The sequence below is a fragment of the Bos mutus genome, chromosome 13 (assembly GCF_027580195.1).
Source record: "Bos mutus isolate GX-2022 chromosome 13, NWIPB_WYAK_1.1, whole genome shotgun sequence".
Taxonomy (NCBI): Eukaryota; Metazoa; Chordata; class Mammalia; order Artiodactyla; family Bovidae; genus Bos; species Bos mutus.
The window spans coordinates 19,628,764-19,652,627 of record NC_091629.1 but is presented as its reverse complement, the minus strand read 5'-3'; the positions used below and the strand labels follow the sequence as shown (position 1 = coordinate 19,652,627).

The 23,864-nt window shown below is 46.2% G+C and overlaps 2 long non-coding RNA genes across 3 annotated transcripts; one reads left to right on the top strand and one right to left on the bottom strand.

Annotated features, from left to right (window-relative positions):
* The first annotated feature begins 3,568 nt into the window (after positions 1-3,568).
* On the top strand, positions 3,569-22,164 carry LOC138990395 (uncharacterized). Of its 2 annotated transcripts, none has more exons than XR_011466461.1 (3): positions 3,569-3,788; positions 16,129-17,176; positions 21,663-22,164. It is a non-coding gene; the product is annotated as an uncharacterized lncRNA (long non-coding RNA). The 2 variants fall into 2 exon arrangements; XR_011466462.1 differs by lacking the exon at positions 3,569-3,788 and adding an exon at positions 6,239-6,659.
* LOC138990511 (uncharacterized) lies at positions 9,699-12,484 on the bottom strand. Its single transcript, XR_011466654.1, has 3 exons — positions 12,348-12,484; positions 10,448-10,622; positions 9,699-9,901 (listed from the first exon to the last, which is right to left on the bottom strand). It is a non-coding gene; the product is annotated as an uncharacterized lncRNA (long non-coding RNA).
* Positions 22,165-23,864: the final 1,700 nt, after the last annotated feature.

The window sequence follows — 23,864 nt, the reverse complement described above, 5'->3', positions numbered from 1 at the left end:
AAAAATGGAATTATACAAAGGGTCTTTCGTGGCCGGCTTCTTGCATGTAGCAGAGTGTTTTCAAAGTTCATCCATCTTCTAGTCAATTATTTCCTGCCGTGTCCTGGGTTCATGTAAAACCATCTCTGACGAATCCCTTGCTTCAGGTGCATAAAGAACCGTGGGTGAGTCCTGGCCTTCTCCCGCTCCTCCTCTAGCGAGGGTGCTGGCTTGGTTCTCCCAGTGTTTGGACCCAGGAGCTCCCAGGATGGAGTTGGGGGAGGGGTGTATCTTTCCACTGCCCTTGGGTCTGGGCAGGGACTGGCCCACATGTTCCTGCTACTCAACCCTCTTTCCTAAATCAGGACTCTGGGCACTCCTGGGAATCACTGTCTGCCCCCACCGGCTCTGGGAGTGTCAGTGAGTCACTGGGCAAGCATTTCAGCAGCACCTGTGTGTGTCCATCTGGGATGAGGAGCTGGGGTGATGGAGGGGAAAGAGATGCTGACCGGTCAGGCAGTTCACACTGAGGTCAGGTTCCCTAGAAGCAGGCTTTCTCTGCCTCTGCCCCTATGCTTGTTTTGGCCACGGGAGGTCGTTTTATGTGGAAATTATCTTTTATGTGTTTGTTGTTCGGTCGCTCATTCGACCCCATGAACTGCAGCACACCAGGCCTCCCTGACCTTCACCATCTCCCAGAGTTTGCTCAAACTCACGTCCATCCAGTTGGTGATGCCATCCAGCCATTTCATCCTCTGTCGTCCCCTTCTCCTCCTGCCCTCACTCTTTCCCAGCATCAGGGTCCTTTCCAATTAGTTGGCTCTTTGTATCAGGTGACCAAAGTATTGAAGCTTCAGCTTTAGCATCAGTCCTTCCCATGAATATTCAGAGTTGATTTCCTTTCGGATTGATTCGTCTGATCTCCTTGCAGTCCAAGGGACTCTCAGGAGTCTTCTCCAACACCACAGTTTGAAAGCATCAATTCTTTGGCTCTCAGCCTTCTTTATAGTCCAACTCTCACATCCATATGTGACTTCTGGAAAAACCAGAGCTTTGCCTATACAGACACTTGTTGGCAAAGTAATATCTCTGCTTTTTAATATGCTGTGTAGGTTCGTCATAGCTTTTCTTCCAAGGAGCGTCTTTTAATTTCATGGCGGCAGTGTTTAGCTGCTGTCTTCCCAAGCAGACTCAGTGTCTGAGATGCCTGGGCTCTGTAGTGTAAAAGTTTTGGAGTCCCTCATAGTTACTGTTGAAAAACTAGCCTTTAAGGAGTGATGCCACTTTTAACTTTCTGGGATTCTGGGAAGTGGATGATCTTTCTCCCATTTACAGAAGCGGAGACTGAGGCTCAGGAAAGTCAGGTGACCTGTACAAGGCGTCATTGTTAGGAAAAGTTGGAGCTGGAGTTTGAACTGGATGCCAAAGCCCGTGCTCTTGACTGAACAGGAAGTTAGAGGCTGTGGTGGGGAACACGGGGGACGGGTACTGTGAAAGGGGACATTGCCCTTGGGTACACCTTCTGGAGTGTGTGCCCGTGTCACTGAACTAGCTTCGTTTTGCCCAACACACAGCAGGCCACGGTGCTGAGACAGCTAAGTGTGCATGAAACACAAAGACGACACCAGTCTCAGATCTACCTCCCGAAAGGCCAGGAGCTTGGGAGTGTTTATGGGATAACGAATAGAGTGGGAGGGGGGTCTGAGCGTGGGGAGTGTGGGGAAGGTGGTTGGAAAAAGGTGCCATCGTTGTTCTCTGCAGGTGCAGCCGAGCTCCAGGCCTCTGAATGTTGAAAGATGAAGACGCTTAGCACCACCTGAGCGTGGAGTTTTTGACCCTCCAGAATCAAAGGGTCACCAAGGGAACACTCACGCATGCCCAGTTGGAGGGTTGGTGGTCCCATCTGGTCCTGTCTTAACAGGCTCAGCTAGAACTAGACACAGCTGACTCCAAGTTCCTGGAATACAACTTCTTATGTCTTAGGCTACTTGCTGCTTGGAGGGCATGCAAAGCCTTGATCAGTGAAGGCAGGTGAAATGGATTTGACTCATTACCCCCAGTTTCAGCAGGAGTTTGTACGGAGTCAGGTACTCTGCCAGGGGAGGGGGAAGTATCTCCATCCAACCAATACCAAAAAAATTAAAAATAAAAGGACTTCCCTTGTGGTCCAGTGGTTAAGACTCTGCGCTTCCGGTGCAGGGGGCATGGGTTTGATTCCTGGTTGGGGAACTAAGATCCCACATGCCGTGTGGCTATGTCAATAAAAGAAAAAAAGCTTCAAAAATCAGAAATGATTTGGAGATGAAGGTGGGAAGCATGTTGTGTGGTGTTCCTGGAGCCTTGGCCTACACCTAAGCACTTCAAGTCAAGGCCTTTTGTGTGTGTGTGTGGCGGGGGTAGGGGGTGGGGTGGGGGTGGATTGATGAGCGGCAGAACTCAGTCAACTTTGGCAAAAATGGAAATTTATCAACACATGTAATTAAAATATTGAGGACAGATCTCCCTTCAAGTGAGGCTAGATCCAGGGCTTGCGGGGTTAGAGCTGTCTGATCGCTACCCTTTGGTCCTCCGCTCCTCCGTTCGGCTCTTTCCTTAGGCAGGCACCTCGTGGTGGCAGACATGGACACCAGCATCTCTGGATCTTCTTCCTCCCAGTTTAGTACTGCTGAGTGGAAAAGAACTTCTCATTTCCAATAGCCATAGCTCCGGCTAAACTCCTGGCGTCACTTGCTCATTGACCTGGCTCGTCTTACATGCCCATCCCTGAACTGACAGGGCAGTGGGCTCTGATTGGCTGGGACTGGCCAATCGGTGCATCCTAGGGCTAGAGAGGGATCAGTCCTAATTGAACCACATGGACCAAGGGGAAAAAGGATATTTCCCCGAGGAAAACTCAGGATGCTGTTACAAGAAGCAGCAGGAAGGGGACTGGACAGGTCCAAGTCAATAGACTTCTTCCTCACGGGAGGTGGAAGATACCATCCAGCTATCTGGCTTCGCTGCCTACTAGCTATGTGAACTTGAGATGACGCATCCCACCCCCACCCTCCCCCTCTTTTTTAAAAAAATATATTTTGGCTGCGTGGCATGTGGGATCTTAGTTCCCTGACCAGGGATCGAACCAAGCCCCCTGCAGGGGAAGCTCAGAGTCTTAATCACTGGACCACCAGGGAATTCCCCGTTCCCCCTTTCCGAGCCCCAGTTTGCCCATCTTTTACAGTGGTGATCTCCTCGAACTCACCCAGCTCTGAACTTCTGACCAAAAGATCTCACTTAGCCAGAAGCCCAGCATCCTAGCTTGACAGATCCAAACTGCGGCTTAGGAATGCTTGGCCTTCGCGCACCCTGAGGTTGAACTTGGAACCGGACATCCAGCCTCCTGTTCCTGCTCATGCCGGCAGGGTACAGCCTGTGTTAGTGGCAGGAGGTTTCTTTGTACATCCCCAGCGTTCTCCTTCTATAATTGGCTCCGAATGAAATGATCTCATCCCTGAGCACTGAGGAAGATGGGTGGGGGTGGGGTGGGGGGAAAGAGCTCCCTGGCAGCATCTGACACTGTTTGTGACTCAATCATTTCCCAGAGAGAGAGAGAGAGAGAGAGAGAGCCCACTCTCTTGAAGACGACATAAAAGTTTGGGGAAAAAAAACAAAAAAACAACAGTCTTGGTAATAGATGGAGGAAGGCTCCAGCTCTCTGGGCTTTGCGAGGCCTGAGGCAGTTCTTCATTCTGTCCAAACCAAGTATCTTCTGACTGTGGCTCACAAGTCAACGTGATCAGTTGTGCCATCTACCCCTGGCCCGAGAGGAGGTGAGCATGGCCACGCGGTCAAGCCGGTTGTCCTGCATGGATTCTTGATGGAGTTTCGTGGCTGGCTGCAGCTCGTTTAAATGCCCATACATTAATTGTGAAAGATGAGCTCCTGACCAACTTTTAAAAAGCTTGTCACGGCACCATCTGCTTGGCGTTTGCACTATTGCATTACATAAGAGGAAAGACATTTTTAAAGAATGCGGCTGCATTTAGTAATTGGATCGCCGGAGAGGAGCCAAGCTGGGGCGGATGGCACTGTGATCTGGGGTGCGACGGCCTCCCCAAATTCCAGGCGGTCTTGGCAGAGACCTGAGTGCAGCCCAGCTTGGGAGACAGGCCCTCGGTGTCTTCTTCTCCTCTTGTCTCTCTCTTACTTTTCCTCCCCCCATCTTTGTTCTTCCTCACCCCTGCCAGTCTGATCAATTCTGTCAAGTATTAATGATAACCAAAATATTTCACCTGCCTAAGCTCCAGTTTCCTCATCTGAAAGCGAGAATAGCTACTGTGAGGTTTAAATGCATTGATACACACAGTGCCTGGCACATGGTGAGTTATTGTGAGGTATTACGTGGAGCTGCGTCTGATACATTGGGGGCTTCTTTGGTGGCTCCGTGGTAAAGAATCCTTCTGCAATGCAGGAGATGCAGGAGACGCAGATTCAATCCCTGGGTCGGGAAGATCCCCTGGAGGAGGGCATGGCAACCCTCTCCAGTATTCTTGCCTGGAGAATCCCATGGACAGAGGAGCCTGGTGGGCTACAGTCTATAGGGTTGCAAAGGGTTGGACACAACTGAAGTGACTGAGCGCACACACACACTGATATATTGAGGGACCAGATGCCTGTCTGTTTTCCTCCCTTTCCCTCTAACTTCTTTTATTAAAAAAATAATGCAATCACTTTATTTGTGTTTGGCTTCACTGGGTCTTCGTTGCTGCACACTTTCTCTAATTACAGTGAGCGGGGTCTATTATTGGTTCTGGTGCCGGGGTTTCTCATTGCAGCGGCTTCTCTTGTGGAGCACGGGTTCTAGGGTACTCGGGCTTTGGTAGCTGTAGCGCACGGGCTCCGAAATTGCAGCTCCAGGGCTCCTGGAGCACAGGCTCAGTAGTTGTGGCACACGGCCTGAGTTGCTCCGTGGCCAGTGTGTGGGATTTTCCCGGATCAGGGATTGAACCTGTGTCTCCTGCATTGGCAGGCAGATTCTTTACCCCAAGGCCACCAGGGAAGCCCTTCCTCTGCCTTGCATTTGATTCAGTAAGTATTGAGGAAGTGCCTACCTGAGAGGCCGGGCCGGCTTCACAGATGTGCAACTCGGGCAATTTGTTCAGAGGCCCGTGCTCCGAAGGGAGGGCCCCCCAGGGATCACTGCTCTGTCCTTGCTGGTTTTTTCCGAATCATTTCTGAACAAGAGATCCTGCCCTATCACTTTGCGCTGGTCCCCGATGGTCCCACCTGGATGTCTAAACAACACGTTTTATTGGACTGCTCGATATTGAAAAGAAAGAGCTTGGTCTGTGTTTTAAAATTTGGAGAGGTCACATAAGAACGTGCTGTATTTTGGAAGACTGGAAACTCTTGCCACAGAGAGTCGCTATGCCCACATGCCTCCAAAGATGGGCTGGTCATGGGCGGTGGGGCCCTCTGCAAAGGTCACGGGCTTCAGTTCATCAATGTCCACACCTCTTTCGGAGGCTTTGAACTGAGTCCCTTTGTTCATTTACAGAGCATCTGGGATGGTGGCTGGGGCCATGGGCTTTGCAGCCAAGTATGTTTTCAGCTTTGCCAGTCAACAGCCGTTGACCTTGGGCAAGCAGCTCTTTGCCTTAGCTTTCCATCTGTAAAATGGAGATAATGAGAACAATAAATTCTCCCTTAGGGATGTGAAGCAGAGACTAATTAACACATGGAAAGCATCTAGAACATGTTGTATTAGTATCACTGCTCTTTTACCTGCTGCAGAGGCTCAGACTCCGAGTTTGAGGGGAGCCCCCAGGAGCTGGAAGCTGCACCCCAGCAGCTGGCTATGATGTCATTTTCCTCCTGCCAGTATGAGCAGCCTTGTCAAGGCTCACTTTCTCTGTGCCTTCAGAGTCGGAGTTTGTACTTGGAAGCTGCCCTCTGAAAGTTATAAGCATCATTTTGAGGGAAGGGCCTTCTGTTCCTTAAATAGACCAGTTCATCCCTGCCTCAGGGCCTTTGTACATGCTGCAGTTTCTTTCTGGAATACTCTTTCCCTATATATTTGCATGGCTAAATGCTTATTCTGGTTTAGCTCAAGTGAGAGAGCAGTTCCTTAACCCCCCTAAGTAGTGTCTGCCCTGATCCCTCCACTCATCTGCATTCAGTTGCATTATCTCCCTCCCAGAATATGTTTGTTGTCTGTCTCCCAGACAACCTGGTCTGTCTTAGTCGTTGCTGTATCCCCAGCAGCTAGACCATTGCCTGGCACATAGCAGGAGCTCAGTAATAATTTGTGGAATGAATGAACCACTGAGCTCATTAACTCTTCGTGGCCACCTGTAAAACAGGGACAGGAGACACTATAGCTCAAGGTCACATAGCCAAGGAGGCCAGGAAGGTAGGCGGGGATCAGGTGCCTTGCTTCTGATCCTCTTGCCCCCAGGGGGGAACAGGAGAGACAAGGGAAGCTTTGGGCCCACCTAGCTACCCAGAAGGGGTCAGGTACGGAGCAAGGCCACGGAACAGCCTCTAAGCGTGGCAAGAGTGAGCCAGCCCGGCAGCCAGGAGGCGGGACTGTTGGTAAGAGCCGGAGACCATCGCCATGACAACTGGACAGCCTACAGCTTCCCGCAGCAACAGCAACGTCGCCAGGGCTGCAGATTTGAATTTGGCTGGGGTGCAATGAGGTCAGTGAGGGGTGGGGACTCCAGACACCCAGTCTGGGGGAAGGAGGTTTCTTTTCTGAGAGTTGCCTAAAAACTGAAAGGACCGGGTGACACTATGTAAGAGTGTGTGTGTGTGTGTGTGTGTGCGCGCGCGCGCGCGTGTGTAGGAGTGGACTGGGTGGAGCCAGGATGCTGGGCTTGAATCTCAGCTTTACCACTTCTGCACGTCTTGTCCAAGTGATTTAACTGCTCAGTGCCTTGATTCCCTCCAGGTAAACTGGGGATAGACAGTGGTATCTTACGCATGGTTCCCAACCTTCCTGGCGCTAGGGACTGGTTTTGTGGAGGTCAGTTTTTCCATGGACAGCGGTCAGGGAGGGGGATGGTTTTGGGATGATTCAAGTGTATTACATTTATTGAGCATTTAATTTCTATTATTATCACATCAGCTCCACCTCATATCATCAGGCATTAGATGCTGGACACTGGGAACCCCAGCCTAACAGGGCTGCTGTGATAATTAAAGGAGATAGTACGCTCACATCACTTAGAATGTATCTTACATTGCCACTAAGTTCTAGAATTCAACTTTCATCTGACTTTTGGTTGCCTTTCTGCTGAGGTAGTGGGAAATTTGGTCTCAGTCATCCTCAGGGATCCCCACTTTCTTGGCTTTTTCCATTCATTTAACTAATATTTATTGAGCACCTACTCTGTGTGAGGCAATGCTCTAAAGCTGGGAAACACAGCAGTGAACAAAGCAGACAAAAATCCTTGCCTTTGTAGAGCTGATATTTTAGTGGTAAAAGTGTTAGTTGCTCAGTCGTGTTCAACTCTTTGTGACTCCATGGACAGTGGCCTACCAGGCTCCTCTGTCCATGGAATTCTCCAGGCAAGAGTACTGGAGTGGGTAGCCATTCCTTTCTCTAGGGGATCTTCTCAATGAAGGGATCAAAACTAGGTCTCCTGCATTGCAAGTAGATTCTTTGCTGTCTGAGCCAGCAGGGAAGCCCTGACATTTTAGCGGGGTAGACATTCAATAGGATAAAAAGGAAAATACATTATGTATGTGTATGGTCAGTTGATAAGCTGTGTCCTGCTCTTTGTGATCCCATGGACTGCAGCCCGCCAGGTTCTTCTCTCCATGGGGTTTTCCGGGCAAGAATACTGGAGTGGGTTGCAGTTTCTTCCTCCAGGGGATCTTCCTGATCCAGGGGTTGAAGCTACATCTCTTGCATTGGCAGGCAGATTCTTTACCACTGAGCCACCTGGGGAGCCACGTATCATGTCAGATGGTCTTAAATGTCAAGGGGAAAAATAAAGCCAGTTTGGAGGGGATATGGACTGTGGGTGAGGGTTTGCAATTTTAGACAATGGTAGGTTGTGGAGGTGTTAGAGCCCTTCTGACAAAGTCAGCTTCGAGGATGTAGGAGGCAAGAGAGGGAGCTACGTGGTTATACGGCAAGAACATCCCAGGTAAAGCAAACAGCAAGTGCAGAAGCCCTGGGGCGAGCAAGTCAGCTGTATGAAACCATATCGTGCAGTTCCACTGTTTGGCGTGTGTGCATGAATGGTGTTACGTGGCACCATTTAGTCCTGCGTGGGTGGCTGTGAGTCTTCTCATGGATGGAGATGTGTGTACATGTTTGTTCACACACAGGCCTGCTGTGTTCAGCCAGAGGTGCTGTTCTTGCACAGAGGAAGGATGCCATCTATGCAGATTACAGTGGAATGGGACCCCCTGGGATTGTGCCATGCAGTGGCTCTGTGCAGATTTTATGAGGAAATACACAAAGATATGTCTGTGAAAATGTCCATATGCGCATATGTCTGGATATTTGCACAGAAGTGATATGTAAATGTGTACGTAAGGATACGTCTATTTAAAATGTTAATATTTTGAATATCATGGGTTTTTGTACTATCGATTTTTTAAAATATTATTTATTTTTCAGTGTCCCTGAAGTACATTTTTTTTTCTAATTACATTTTTCTAAATACAATTTTAAAAGATTTTTTTTTTGATGTGGACCATTTTTTAAGTCTTTATTGAATTTGTTACAATATTGTTTCTGTTTTATGTTTTGCCTTCTTGGTCATGAGGCATGTGGAATCTTAGCTCCCCAACCAGGGATCGAACCCCCCACCCCCTGCATTGGAAGGTGAAGCCCTAACCATGGGACCACCAGGGAAGCCCCTGTCCCCTTACATTTTACGCCACAGCAAGAGCCTCACTTTGTTTACCTGAGGCCTGGTCCTGTTCTGTCTGCAGGATGTAAAATAAATGTGGGGGAGGCCTGGCTGAGGTGAGGGAAGCCTTTTCTTCCAGTTTCTTCCAGCATCTGTGCTCATTAGCGTGTAGCGTGTGACCAGAATCTAAACTCAATCTGAGCACCTCTTGTTTCTCTAAGACAAGATTTATGGAGCGCTGATATGTGCCAGGGAGTCACATACGTTATTTCACTTTATCCTTACAACCATCCTCTGGGGTGGAAAATTTTTTTGTTCAATTGCACATGTATTTATTTATGGCCTACTATGTGCCAGGATCACCATCTGGTATTCCTGCTGGCCCAGCATACATTCTTTATTTTTCTGGTAAGAGCACCCCAGGTTTTTGGGAGGAGGCTAGCCTCTCCCCCTCACAGTGCAAATGGCTCAGCCCTGGTTTTCTGCACCCCTCCCTGTAGCTCTAGGAGGGGATGGCCTGGGTGGCCCAGTCAGCATTGTCCATCTCTCTGGCCATAGAGATTGGTGATGGGATGATCATGTGACCCAACTTGGTCCAATCAGAGTGAATACTAGGACTTTTGCTGTGCTGTTTGAAAAAAACTTTCTTTCAACCAAGATTTCTAGCTGTCAGAAATCTGATGTAATCTTGGAGCTCTTAGGGAGGGTCTCCTACATGGAGAAAAAGAAAAAACTGAGCCCTTGGCATCTTTAGAGCCCCTAGATCCAACTGTACCTGAAGCTATTGCCCAAAGACTTTTCAGTTCTAAGAGTTTACCATTGGTTTTTAAAATTAGTTTGAGAAGGCATCTGAAATCCTGTGTTGCCATCTTTATACATTATCTTCTTTAATTCAGGGATGAACTCAATGGAGAAGGGGCAAAAATTATAAAGGAACTGAGCCGCCAGGAAGTAAGCAGTTTGTTCAAGGTCATATAGCAGGTCAGTAGTTGAAGCTTGGATTCGAACCCAAATCTCTCTGCCTCCTGAGCCTTCCTTCCATTCCACACTGTCTGAGCTCTGGACTAGAGGATCTGTGGAGATGAAAGACAAAAGACTCGAGTCCCATTTTGGTCACTGTTTTCTATGTGTCCTTGATCAGGTCACAACCTGAGCCTCAGTTTTCCCATCTGTAAAATGGGGAACATAGTAGTGCCTATACCATCTTTTTGTCATGAAGGTTGAACGAAATAACCCATGTAAGTAAAGTGCTTAGAACAGGGTTGGGCAGGTGAACAGGAGCAGTGAAGATGAGCTATTATTATCATGGCTGTTTTTTGGAGTAAAGGAAGGGGGTCTGGGGGCTTCATTTTTGCCTATAGCCAGGATGCTCCCTGCCTCCCTGCTGGTCACAGGTTCCCAGGAGACCTAGGGTGGCATCTTCATCCATCTCCTGCCAGATCTGACTCACTTACCCAGGAAGTAGGCACTTAAAGAGCCGCTTCCCCAGTTTCTCTTTTAATTTTCATTACATAAATTTCTCATTTCCTGGAATAGAGATCTTGAACGGCTGGGCTCATTTGGAAATCAAAGTCAGCAAAGACCTCATTTATATTAATGGGGATGCTAGTCTGGCTTACAGGGAGGCTGAAACGAGGATGGATGGTAGCGACTCTGGCTGAGCTGCTCCAGGCTGAGCTCTTGGACGCTGCCTTGGAGGAGCAGATTCTTCTAGGTTCATCTGGGACTGTCTTCATTATGTGAGAGGCTCCTGGATGCAAGCTTCCCTGGTGGCTCAGACGGTGAAAAGTCTGCCTGCAATGCACAAGACCCAGATTCGATCCCTGGGTCAGGGAGATCCCTGGAGAAGGAAATGGCAACCCACTCCAGTATTCTTGGCTGGAAATCCCATGGACAGAGGAACCTGGTGGTCTATAGTCCATGGGATCACAAGAGTCAGACACGACTTAGTGACTAAACCACCACCATCACCTAGATGCCAGGACTGTGTTGGTCTCTGCCTTAAATGCCCCCATGGCTGCTCTGAGAGTGACCTTGCTTAACAAGGTGCTGTGTGATCAAGCCCTGTTGACCTCTCTCACCTCCTACCTATCATTCTTCTTACTCATCCTGCTCCAGCCAAGCTGGTCTCCTGAGAGTGTTCCTACCTCAGTGCCTTTGCACTTGCTGTGCCTTCTGTCTGAAAAGCTCTCCTAGTAGCTCTCCTGGTGGCTAGCTCCTTCTGTCAATTAGATCTTGTCTCACAATCACCACCTCCTCAGCTTCAAGAGGGACTGAGGAAGGAGAAATGGGGAGCTATTGTGTACCGGGTACAGAGTTGCGGTTTTGCAAGATGAAAACATGCTGGAGATGGATGGTGGTGATGGCCGCACAGCAATATGAATGTACTTGATATCACTGAGAACTGTATACGTCAAAATGGCTAGAGTTCGTAAAGTTTGTGTTACATGTGTTTTTTTTTTTTTCACACACACACAAAAAAATTAGAGCAAGAAGAAATTCCAGCTTCTGTCTTTCTCTTGGATCACTTACTCTGGGAGAAGCCCTCAGCCATATTGTAAAGAAAGGGAAAACACCTTATGGAGAGATTCGTGTGGTGAAGGACCAAGGCCTTCTGCCAACAGCCCCAACACCAACTTGTCAGGCCCCTGCGGGAACTATCTTGGAAGTGGGTCCTCCAGTCTAGCCAGGCTTTCAGAGGACTATAGCCCTGGCCAACATCTTGACCGCAGCCTCATCAGAGCGTCGGCCCTGGAGCCACACAGCTAAGCAGTCCCCAAATCCCTGAGCCACAGAAGTTGTGAGATAATAAGCGTTTACTGTTGTTCTAAGCTGCTAAGTGTTGGGGTAATTTGTTATACAGCAGTTGGTAACTAACCCAGCTCCTCATTTGTAAAATGAGGGTGATGACAGTTTCATGGAATTGTTGTTGATGATAATTTTATAATACTCATGATGATAATTTCATAGGTTGATTTTTATAGAGTCGTTGCTAAGAATTAATTAGCAAATAAATGCATGCGAAGTGCTCAGAACCGTGCCTGGCATACAGTAAATGCTCAATAAAGCTTAACTAGCAGGATTTTATGTTCTCTGTGATTTCTGGCATTGTGAGGAGCTCAGCCTGAACAATAGATCTCCACTAAGGAACAGATATAGGCCGCAGGCTATGGGACAAGTAACATTGATGGTAACAAAGAGAGCTGGCCATTATTGAGTACTTATGCATGCTAAGCGTAGGGCTAGGCATTTAACATCTTTTTGTTAAAGCTTTCCAGTAGTCTTTCAAAGTAAACACTGTTATTTCCCCATTTTATAGACTTAAAAAAACAAGGATCCACAGAGGGAAAATGACTTGCCATACAGAGGTCACATAGCAAAGCAATAGTGTAGGCAGAATTTGAACTCAGACGCTTCAGTTCAGTTCAGTCCAGTCACTCAGTCGTGTCCGACTCTTTGCAACCCCATGAATCACAGCACCCCAGGCCTCCCTGTCCATCACCAATTCCCGGAGTTTACCCAAACTTATGTCCATCGAGTCGGTGATGCCATCCAGCCAGCTCATCTTCTGTCGTCCCCTTCTGCTCCTGCCCTCAATCCCTGCCAGCATCAGGGTCTTTTCCAATGAGTCACCTCTTAGCATGAGGTGGCCGAAGTATGATGCTTCAGACCCTAGCGTTTCCCTTCTGAACCACTAGATTGAGCTGCAGCTTTAAATCCCCGCTCTTCCCACCTCCGCCAGACAAAGCCCGTCTTCCCCCTTTAGCTCTTTCCTGTTTATTAGCACAGGGTTAATTGCCAGCACATCCCGACAAGCGAATAATTTGTTTCCTCAGCTCCCATCTGCTGAGGGTCAAACCCCCTTCCCCTTGGGAAACCAGAGAGTCGATTCCCTTAGAAGTTTGTTTTTCTGATTCCAATATCCTCTCCCAGGCTCTCACCTTTTTAAAGAAAACTTATTGACTGCTCCAGGTCTTAGCTGTGGCATGTGGGAGCTAGTTTCCTGTCCAGGGATTGAACCCAGGCCCCCTGCACTGGGAGCAGGGAATCTTAGCCACTGGACCACCAGGGGAGTCCCCAGACTTTCACCTTTGCTATTGAGGTTGGGCAATAGGAACACAGACACATTCAGAAAAAAGCACCAAAGTATCTGCCCAGCCTTCGCTCCCTATAGCAGCTCATCAGAGGCTGTTTAATTGGCCCCAAACCTTTGGAGCCCGGCACTTCCAGACATGCTGCCAGCTGGCTCTTCACAAACAGCTTGCCTAATATTTGCCTAATATGTGCATGTGGCCATCAGGAGGGGCATGTCCCCAGACAGGCGATGAGCTCAGGACATGGGCATCGCCACACCTGCTCCTCTCCCTGAGGACGGGGGAAACAGCTGTGTAGCCACTGACAGCAGAGCGTTTTCTGAGCTCGGGTCTTGTGTGTATATTTGTGTGTAGGCAGAAGGGCAGACAAGGACCAAGCCAAGGCCAGTGGGGGCCCGGAGCGGGGGACAAGGAAGTTTGCCCCTGCGATGGGGCCACGGCCGTGCTGGATCTGCCCTCCCTCGAGCCATTGCTCCTCAGATATTTCTGACCATTAATTAATTTCATTTTTGGCTGTGCTGGTCTTCGTTGCTGTGTGTGGTCTTTCTCTAGTGGTGAGAGTAGCTATTCTCTGATTGCAGCGCTCAGGCTTCTCTAGTTTCGGAGCACCGGATCTAGGGCGGCAGGCTCAGTGCTTGCTGCACTTGCCCTTCGTTGTCCCACGGCATGTGGGATCTTTCTGGACTAGGGATTGAACCCATGTCCCCTGCATTGCAAGGCAGATTCTTAACCACTGCACCACCAGGGAAGCTCAGAGGTATTTTCGCATTGTGAACTGTCACACACACACCGCCCCCCCACCACCACCACCAACACACACAAGTGAAATGAAAGTTTCATGAATCTGAATTCATTTTATTGTGAGCAATGCATGCCGATCTATTATATTCTGTTCTAATCTGGTCTGGTCTATATCATTATTTCATCCAAAAAAGTGCTAGTTGTGACCCATGAAATAGATTTCAAAGACCCCTTTATGCAGGGATTTGTAAGCTGGGTCCGTGAACTTTAATGGGACAATACTCGATAGTTTTATTTTCACTGACCTCCAGCTGACATGTAGCACTTCCTTCAGTTATAGAGAAAAAAAATCTTAGTAATATAAGCAGTATTTGTGATATTGTCACTAACAAACACTATATGATTTTGCATCTCCATTATGCTGTTGCAGATCCCTTGAAGCAGCCCAGAAATGCTTTGTGTGTGTTAGTCGCTCAGTTGTGTCTGACTCTTTGTGACCCCATGGACTGTAGCCCACCAGCCTCCTCTGTCCATGGAATTCTCCAGGCAAGAATATTGGAGTGGGTGGGTTGCCATTCCCATCTCCATCAGATCTTTCCAACCCAGGGGATTGAACCCTGGACTCCTTCATTACAGACAGATTCTTTACCATCTGAGGCACCAAGGAAATCCAAGAAATGCTTTACTTCCTTGAAAGAAAAGAAATGCTTTACTCCCTTGAAATTATGGTAGTTACTAGACCTGATCTCAGGTGGCCTCGGCCTGGAATGGCTTGGAGTGGGGCTTGGGTTCCCAGCCAGAGATTGAGGCTGGGTCATGGCGGTGAGAGCTGCAGATCCTAGCCACTAGACCATGGTCAATGACAAGGGCCCTGGATCCTCGGCTTTGCAGAAAAGAATTGCCACAAAGACAGAAAGTGGTGAAGCAAGTATTTATCAGGAGGAAAAGATACAGTGTGTGGATAGACACATGAGCAGACTCAGAAGGAGAGTCCCTCATGGTAGTTTGAATTATTTATATGGGGCATTTCTTTTGGGCTTCCTTTGGCCAATCATTTTGATTTGCCGCTTCACAGTGCACATTGGGTATATCTCGGGGTCCTCCCATGTGTGTGCATGCATTCTTAGCCAAGATGGATTTTACCGGAAAGGCATATGGGTAGAACATCCCTTGGCATCACTCACCCTCTAACCTCCAAGGAGCCTTTCTGCGCATGTGTGATCAGGGAGGTCTCTTAACTTGGAGAATGAGAAATATGTGATCAGAGCCGTGCCCAGCCGCCTTCCTCGATTGTCATGCGATTCTCGTCTTGGAGTTTCAGTCTACAGGGAATAAATCTCCAGTTGCTTGGAGTGGGGGGGTGTCATCTACCTCCTGCCTCAGACCCACTTCTAGCTCTTGTTATTTAATTTGCTAAGAAGCCCATGTATTTAAAAATATCTTGATAATTCCATGTCAACAGATTTCTTTTGTAAACCTATGTATTTTATTTTATGCACTTAAAATTATTATCTGAGGAGGGGTCTGTGGGCTTCACTGGACTGCCTGGGGGTCCACAAAAAGGTTAAGAATCCTGGCATCAGTGGGGCCCAGCTCTCAGTTTATGAAACCAACACTGCCCCAGCAAGCTCCAGGAGAGCAGAGCCCTGCAGTCTCTGTAATGTGCCCCCAGAGCCAACACTGAAGTCACATTAATGGCCAGTGTCTGCAGAGCGCTTTAGCAGGCGCCCGCCTTTACACTAGGTGCTTTATGTGAATTACTTATTTTAATCTTTATACCAACCTTGTGAGGTGGGTTCTATTTTTTTTTCCGCTTCGTGTCTCTCTCTTTCCCCAACTTTGTTTTTCTTCTTAGCTTCAGATGTGTCATACATTTAAACTCCGTTGATTGGCAGCCTTCCCCTCTACGATGTGCATCACTTTAAGGCAGGAATTTGCTTTGCTCAAGGCTGAGTCCCCCAAGGGCAGGGATGGGACCAAGATGAGGTGAGTGAGGCACTCATTTCTCAAGAGATTTAAGGGTGTGCCCCAAACTTGGCAATCTAGGTAAAGCTTATTAAAAAATTAATGCAAAAAAGCTACGATGAACAAAATATCAACATTTCAGATAATGACAGAATCCAACTCTGCACTGGTACAATTCTGCCTCGGTCACCTCATCCTATTCTTGACCCCGAGGGCTTTAATGTATAACTATTGCTTAAGGAAACGAGCCTTATTCTACAGATGTAAACTCTGAGACACAGCAGCTAGAGAACCCCCTGATGCCATATAACCACTAAGTGGAGGAGTCAGGATTTTGAACCCAGGCAGTCTAGCTGCAGCCTGCCGAGTGCGCTGCAGTCCATGGGGTCACAAAGAGTCGGGAACAACTGAGCAACTGAACTGAGTCTGGCTCCAGACCAGACCTGTCAAACACCGCACAGTTTCGTCTACTAAATTATTATGTTCGATCCTTTTACCAGGTAATTGTGGTACTGGAGAAGACTCTTGAGAGTCCCTTGGACTGCAAGGAGATCAAACCAGTCAGTCCTAAAGGAAATCAACCCTGAATATTCACTGGAAGGACTGACGCTGAAGCTGAAGTTCCAATACTTTGGGCACCTGATACAAAGAGCTGACTCACAGTAAAAGACTTGATGCTGGAAAAGATTGAAGGCAGGAGAAGGGGGCAACAGAGGATGAGAGTTGGATGGCATCACTAACTCAGTGGATATGAATTGGAGCAAACTCCAAGAGGAAGTGAAGGACATGGAAGCCTGGGGTGCTGCAGTTCATGGGGTCGCAAAGAGTCAGACATGACTTAGCGGCTGAACGACAGCCTTGTAAAGGGGCTTCCCAGGTGGCGCTAGTGGTAAAATAAAGGATCCACTTACCAATACAGGAGACTTCAGAGATGAAGATACCCTGGAGGAGGAAATGGCGACAAGCTCCAGTATTCTTGACTGGGAAATGCCATGGACAGAGGAGCCTGGCGGGCTATAGTCCATAGGGTTACAAAGTGTCAGACATGACTGAAGCGACTTAGCATGCACACAACCTGGTAAAATTGGACAGACCCGGGTTAAAATCTTGGCTGTGCCTGTTCTTAGCTAGACGACCTTGGACAAGTTCACCTTACTGCGCTTTGCTTCAGCCTCCTTGGCTGCAAAATGCAGATAATGATGCTTTCCTAGTAGTGTTTCATGAGGACTGGGGGAGACAGCACATGGAAAGGGCTCAGCAAAGCTCCTGGAACACAGGAGATCTTGGGTCACAGCACGTTTCTTGCAGGCACCCATGATCTATGTGTGTGTATGTGTGGTTTCTTCGAGGCCCCCTTGACCTTTTCCAGTCCTGTGGCCACGGCTGAGTTTTCCAAATTTGCTGGCATGTTGAGTGCAGCACTTTAACAGCATCATCTTTTAGGATTTTAAATAGCTCAACTGGAATTCCGTCACCACCACTTGCTTTGTTCCTAGTAATGCTTCCTAAGGCCCACTTGACTTCACACTCCAGGATGTCCTGCTCTAGGTAAGTGACTGCACCATTGTGGATACTGGGGCCATCAAGACCTTTTTTGTACACTTCTGTGTATTCTTGCCACCTCTTCTTAGTCTCCTGCTTCTGTTAGGTCCTTACCGTTTTTGTCCTTTATTGTGCGCATCCTTTGTACTTTTCTTTTATATAGATCTTATACGTATCTGTTGGATTTATACCTGTTTCAGTTTTTGGGTTGATACTGTAAATGGTATTGTGTTTTTTAAATTTCAGATTCTACTTGTTTATTGCTGGTTTGTAGGAAAGTGATTGACTTTTGCATATTGAACTTGTATTCTCTGACTTTGCTATAGTCATTTGTTAGTTCAGGAATTTTTTTATGCCAGTTCTTTTGGATTTTCTACTTAGATAATCATGTCATCTATGAACAAAAACAGTTTTATGTCTTCCTTCCCAACATGTACACCTTTTACTTATTTATTCAAGTCTTATCTCTTTTTTCCCCCTTAGCCTAGCTGAAGGTTTGTCAGTTTTATCTTTAAAAAAATAGTTCTTGATTTTTATGTTGCTTTTCTGGTCTTGATTTCGTTTACTTCTTTTCTGATCTTCTTCATTTTCTTCCTTTTGCTGACGCTGGGCTTACTTTGGTCTTCTTTTTTCTGGTTTCTTGAAGTGTAAAGTTAGATTGTTTTTTAAGACTTATTATTATTATTATTATTATTGCTGATGTACCGGTTTATAGCTATAAACTTCCCTCTTAGAACTGTTTTTGCTGCATTCTATAAGTTTTGGAATATTGCATTTCCATTATTGCTTCTTTCAAGGTACTTTTCGATTTCCTCTTTGACTCAATGGTTGTTCAGAAATGTGTTATTTCATTTTCACACAGAAATTTTCCATTTTTCTTGTTATTGATTTCTAGTTTCATAGCACTGTGTTCAGAAAAGATATTTGCTAAGGTAGAAATTTTCTTATATTTGTTAAAACTTGTTTTGTGACCTAATATAATCTATCTTTGGAGGAGGAAATGGCAACCCACTCCATTATTCTTGCCTGGAAAATTCTGCAGACAAAGGAGCCTGGCGGGCTACAATCCATGGGGTCGAAAAGGGTCGGGTAAGACTGAATGACTGAGAATGCACTTATGATCTGTCCTTAACATTGTTCTTCATGAATTTGGGGGTTTTTGGATGGAATGTTCTATATATGTCTGTTAGGGCCATTTGGTGTAAAGTATAGTTCAAATATAGTGTTTCTGCATTGATTTTCTGTCTGGGTGATCTATCCATAGTTGAAAGTGGTGCTTTAATCCACTCAAATCCCTACTTAAATTTCCCACTACGATTGTATTGCTATCTATTTCTCCCTTCAGATCTGCTGGTATTTATTTAATATATGTTAGGTGCCTATATATTTACAACTGTCATATCTTCTTGATGAACTGACCCTTTTATCACTAGATGAAGTCTCTGTCTCCTACAGTTTTTGTCTTAAAGTCTATTTTGTCTTTTATAAGTACAGTTATCTTTGCTCTCTTTTGGTTTCCATTTGCATGGGATATCTTTCCCATCCTTCTTTTTTTATATTTTATTTTATTTATTTGTGTATTTGGCTGCATTGGGTCTTAGTTGTGGTACGTGGAATCTTTTTTTTTTTTTTTAAGTTGCGTCATATAAGATCTTTGACTTCCAGCATGTGAACTCTTAGTTTCAGCCTGTGAGATCTAGTTCCCTGATCAGGGATCGAACCCGGGCCCCCTGCATTGAGAGCACAGACTCTTAGGCACTGGAAAGTCTCATGGACAGAGGAGCCCAGCAAGCTACAGTCCATAAGGTGGCAAACAGTTGGACACGACTGAAGAGGCTTAGCACGCACAAGCACACGTGTGTATACAGGTATATGTATGTATATACATTTCACTGTATATAAGTGAAGTCCTATTGAAAAAACAGGGAAGTCCTATTATACTTAAAAAAAAAACAAGCAAAACTTTTTTAGTGGTTTCCCTGGAACTTGCAGTATACATTTACAACTAATACAAATTCACTTTCAAATAACACTGTAAGACTTGGCACATAGTTTGAGTACCTTATAGTAACTAATCCAAATTTCTCCTTCTTGTCTCTTGTATCATTACTGTTATTCAATTCACATATATATACTGAAATGTATGTATATATACATGTACCTGTGTACACATGTGTGCTTGTGTGTGCTAAGTCTCTTCAGTCGTGTCCGACTCTTCGCCACCTTATGGACTGTAGCCTGCGGGGCTCCTCTGTCCATGAGATTCTCCAGGCAAGAGTACTGGAGCGGGTTGTCATGCCCTTCTCCAGGAGATCTTCCCAACTCAGGGATCAAATCTGCTTCTCTTACGTCTCCTGCGTTTTTATACGTGTATACATATATAAGCATACTAATGGAATACATTATTGCTGTTGTTCAGCGGCTCAGTCATGTCCAACTCTTTGCGACCGCATGGACTGCAGCATGCCAGGCTTCTTTGCCCTTTACTATTTCCCAGAGTTTGCTCAAACTCAAGTCCATTGAGTCAGTGATGCCATCCAACCATCTCGTCTTCTGTTGTCCCCTTCTCCTCCTGCCCTCAATCTTTCTCAGCATCAGTGTCTTTTTTCAATGAGTTGGCTTTCACATCAGGTGGCCAAAATATTGGAGCTTCAGCTTCAGCATCAGCCCTTCCAGTGAATATTCAAGGTTGATCTCCTTTAGGATTGACTGGTTGGATCTCCTTGTAGTCCGAGGGACTCTCAAGAGTCTTCTCCAACACCACAGTTCAAAAGCATCATTTCTTTGCTGCTCAGTCTTTTTTGTTGTCCAGTTCTTACATCTGTACGTGACTACCGGAAAAACCATAGCTTTGACTATACAGACCTCTGTATACTGTCTAGGTTTGTCATAGCTTTTCTACCAAGGAGCAAGTGTCTTTTAATTTCATGGCTGCAGTCACTGTCCGCAGTGATTTTGGAGCCCAAGAAAATTAAGTCTGTCACTGTTTTCATTGTTTCCCCATCTATTTGCCATGAAGTGATGGGGCCGGATGACATGATCATAGTTTTTTGAATGTTGAGTTTTAAGCCAGCTTTTTCACTCTCCTCTTTCACTTTCATCAAAAGGCTCTTTAATTCCATTTTGCTTTCTGCATTAGGGTGGTGTCATCTGTGTATCTGAAGTTACTGATATTTCTCTCAGCAATCTTGATTCCAGCTTGTACTTTATCCAGCCTGGCATTTCTCGTGATGTAATGCATACAGCCTTGATGCAGTCCTTTCCCAATTTGGAACCAGTCCATTGTTCCATGTCCAGTTCTAACTGTTGCTTCTTGACCTGCATACAGGTTTTGTAGGAGGCGGATAAGGTGGTCTGGTACTCCTACACTTTAAGAATTTTCCAGTTTGTTGTGATCCACACAGTCAAAGGTTTTAGTATAGTCAGTGAAACAGAAGTAGAATTTTTTTCTGAAATTCTCTAGCTTTCTCTATGATCCAACAGATGTTGGCAATTTGATCTTTGGTTCCTCTGCCTTTTCTAAATTCAGCTTGTACATCTGAAAGTTCTTGGTTCACATACTATTGAAGCCTAGCTTGAAGGATTTTGGGTATTATCTTACTAGCATATGAAATGAGTGCAATTGTGTGGTAGTTTGAACATTCTTTGGCATTGCCCTTCTTTGGGATTGGAATGAAAACTGACCTTTTCCAGTTCTGCGGCCCCTGCTGAGTTTTCCAAACTTGCTGACATATCAAGGGAAGCACTTTAACACCATCATCTTTTAGGATTTGAAATAGCTCAGTTGGAATTCCAACACCTCCATTAGCTTTGTTTGTAGTGATGCTGCCTAAGGCCCACTTGCACTCTGAGATGTCTGGCTCTAGGTGAGTGATCACATCATTGTGGTTACTTGGATCATTAAGATCTTTTTTTGTATAGTTCTGTGTATTCTTGCCACCTTTTCTGTTTTTTTTCTTTTAAATTAATTTCTTAATTTTAATGGAGGCTAATTACTTTACAAAATTGTGGTGGTTTTTGCCATACATCGACATGAATCAGCCACGGGTGTACATGTGTTCCCCCATCCTGAACCCTCCTCCCCATCCCTCTGGGTCACCTCTTCTTAATATCTTTTGCTTCTGTTGCTGCTGCTGCTAAGTCACTTCAGTCATGTCTGACTCTGTGCGACCCCATAGATGGCTCCTCTGTCCCTGGGATTCTCCAGGCAAGAATACTGGAGTGGGTTGCCATTTCCTTCTCCAATGCATGAAAGTGAAAAGTGAAAGTGAAGTCAGTTAGTCGTGCCTGACTCTTAGCGACGCCATGGACTGCAGCCTACCAGGCTCCTCCGTCCATGGGATTTTCCAGGCAAGAGTACTGGAGTGGGTTGCCTTTGCCTTCTCCTTGCTTCTGTTAGGTCCATACAATTTCTATCTTTAGTGGGCCCATCTTTGTTATTTATTAGATCAATTAATAATAAGAAGTTATTATTATTTTCTGTTATATGCAGAATATATCATGCGAAATGCCAGGCTGGATGAAGTGCAAGCTGGAATCAACATTGCCGGGAGAAATATCAAGAACCTCAGGTATGCAGATGACACTGCCCTTAAGACAGAAAGTGAAAAAGAGAGTGGAAGATGGTGACTGCAGCCATGAAATTAAAAGACACTTGCTCCTTGGAAGAAGAGCTATGACCAAGCTAGACAGTATATTAAAAAGCAGAGACATTACTTTGCCAACAAAGGTCTGTCTAGTCAAAGTTATGATTTTTCCAGTAGTCAGGTATGGATGTGAGGGTTGGACTATAAAGAAGGCTGAGCTCCAGAGAATTGATGCTTTTGAACTGTGGTGTTGGAGAAGACTCTTAAGAGTCCCTTGGACTGCAAGGAGATCCAACCAGTCCATCCTAAGGGAAATCAGTCTTGAATATTCATTGGAAGGACTGATGCTGAAGCTGAAGCTCCAATACTTTGGCCACCTGGTGTGAAGAACTGACTCATTTGAAAAGACCCTGATTCTGGGAAAGATTGAAGGTGGGCGGAGAAGGGGACAATGGAGGATGAGATGGTTGGATGGCATCACCAACTCAATGGATGTGAGTTTGAGCAAGCTCTGGGAGTTGGTGATGGACAGGGAGGTCTCACTTGCTGCAGTCCATGGGGTTGCAAAGAGTCGGACGCAATTGAGTGACTGAACTGAACTGATAATAAGAAAATTGAAGTTTTATTTTGTCTTTGCTTATTTCTTCTTTGATGATTGTTCCTTATGTAAACAGATATCTTTCTTTTTTTCTTTTGTTGGGCACCCTCGGGCTTGCAGGATCTCAGTTTCCCCAATGGAAACAGGCATCTCTCTTTCTTTTTCTTTTCTTTTTTGTCCACCCTGAGCTTTTCAGGATCTCAGCTCCCCCACCAGGGATTGAACCTGATCCACGGCAGTGAAAGCTGGACTCTTACCCACTTGGCCACCAGGGAACTCCCACATTGCTATGAAGTTCCGAGTTTATAACTTCTATCTTTTTCCATCTCTCTAAATAACTTTTAGAAAACATTTCATGCAAGGCAGGGCTACAGGCAACAAATTCCTTCAGTTTTTGTTTGTCTGAGAAAAAAAATCACAGTTTCTCCCCTTCTGAAGAATAATTTTGCATGGTCCAGAATTCTAGGCTGGTAGTGTTTGCTTTTTTTCAATACTTTAAATTTTGCATTCCATTCTCTTCTTGCTGGTCAGATGTAAACCTTCTCTTTGTTCCTCCAGAGATGAGGTGATTTTTTCCTTAGGCTTCTTTTAGGATTTTTTTTTTTTTGCATGTTGCTAAGTTCAGTTTAACAGGCATTCTTAGGCAGAAAAGGGGTGAAGGAATACATGGAATTTAAGGAATTTGTCTTGGAGTCGGGGGTAGTGGTGCCAGTTCCTCCAGCCGGGTTCAGAAGTTTTCCTGTTAATGACCATGGGGAGTAAAATGTCCCCAGTGCACGTGGGATACAGTGGAGGCTTGGGGCATTTGGGTTCATCAGGATGATAAGCAGAGCCTAATGCCATGCCTAGCATTTGCATCTAAACCAACATCATCCTGCAAAATCGCCGCCACCCTGGCAGGCACAGGTGAGATCTGAGACCTGAGAAAGGTACTTGCCCAAGGTCCCCTGGGAGGTGGGCCTCACCCTGCTACGCCTCCTCCCAGCTGCACAAAGTCAACTCCCTTGGCAGAGGCTGAGATGCCCCAGGGCACAGAAACTCCTACCGCACGCACTGCCTGGTGAATATAGAGCCTGGCAGGGGTTCAACCTCTGCAGACTTTACTTCCTACTGTGGACACGGGTGTTCATCTGCACCCACCGCAGCCCAGGACATCCTTCTGCGGGTCCAGAGGTGAAAGGCCCAGTGCAAGAAGTGAACCATGGCAATCCCGCCCCTTCCGCAGCGAGAGAGCAGCTGCTAGAGTCCTGCGTGGGTGTAGGCTTTTGTTTGTTTGCATTTATCCTACTTTGTGATCACTGAGCTTCCTGGATCTGTGGTTTGGTGTCTGACATTAATTTTGCAGAAATTTTCAATGTATTTTTTCTAATATGTCTTTTGTCCCTTTCTCTTTTTCTTCTCTTTCTGGTGCTCCCATTACACACATGTCAAACCTTTTGTAGTCACCCTACCATCCTTGAATTTTGTTGTTCCTTGTCCTGTCCAACTCTTTGTCATCCCATGGACTGCA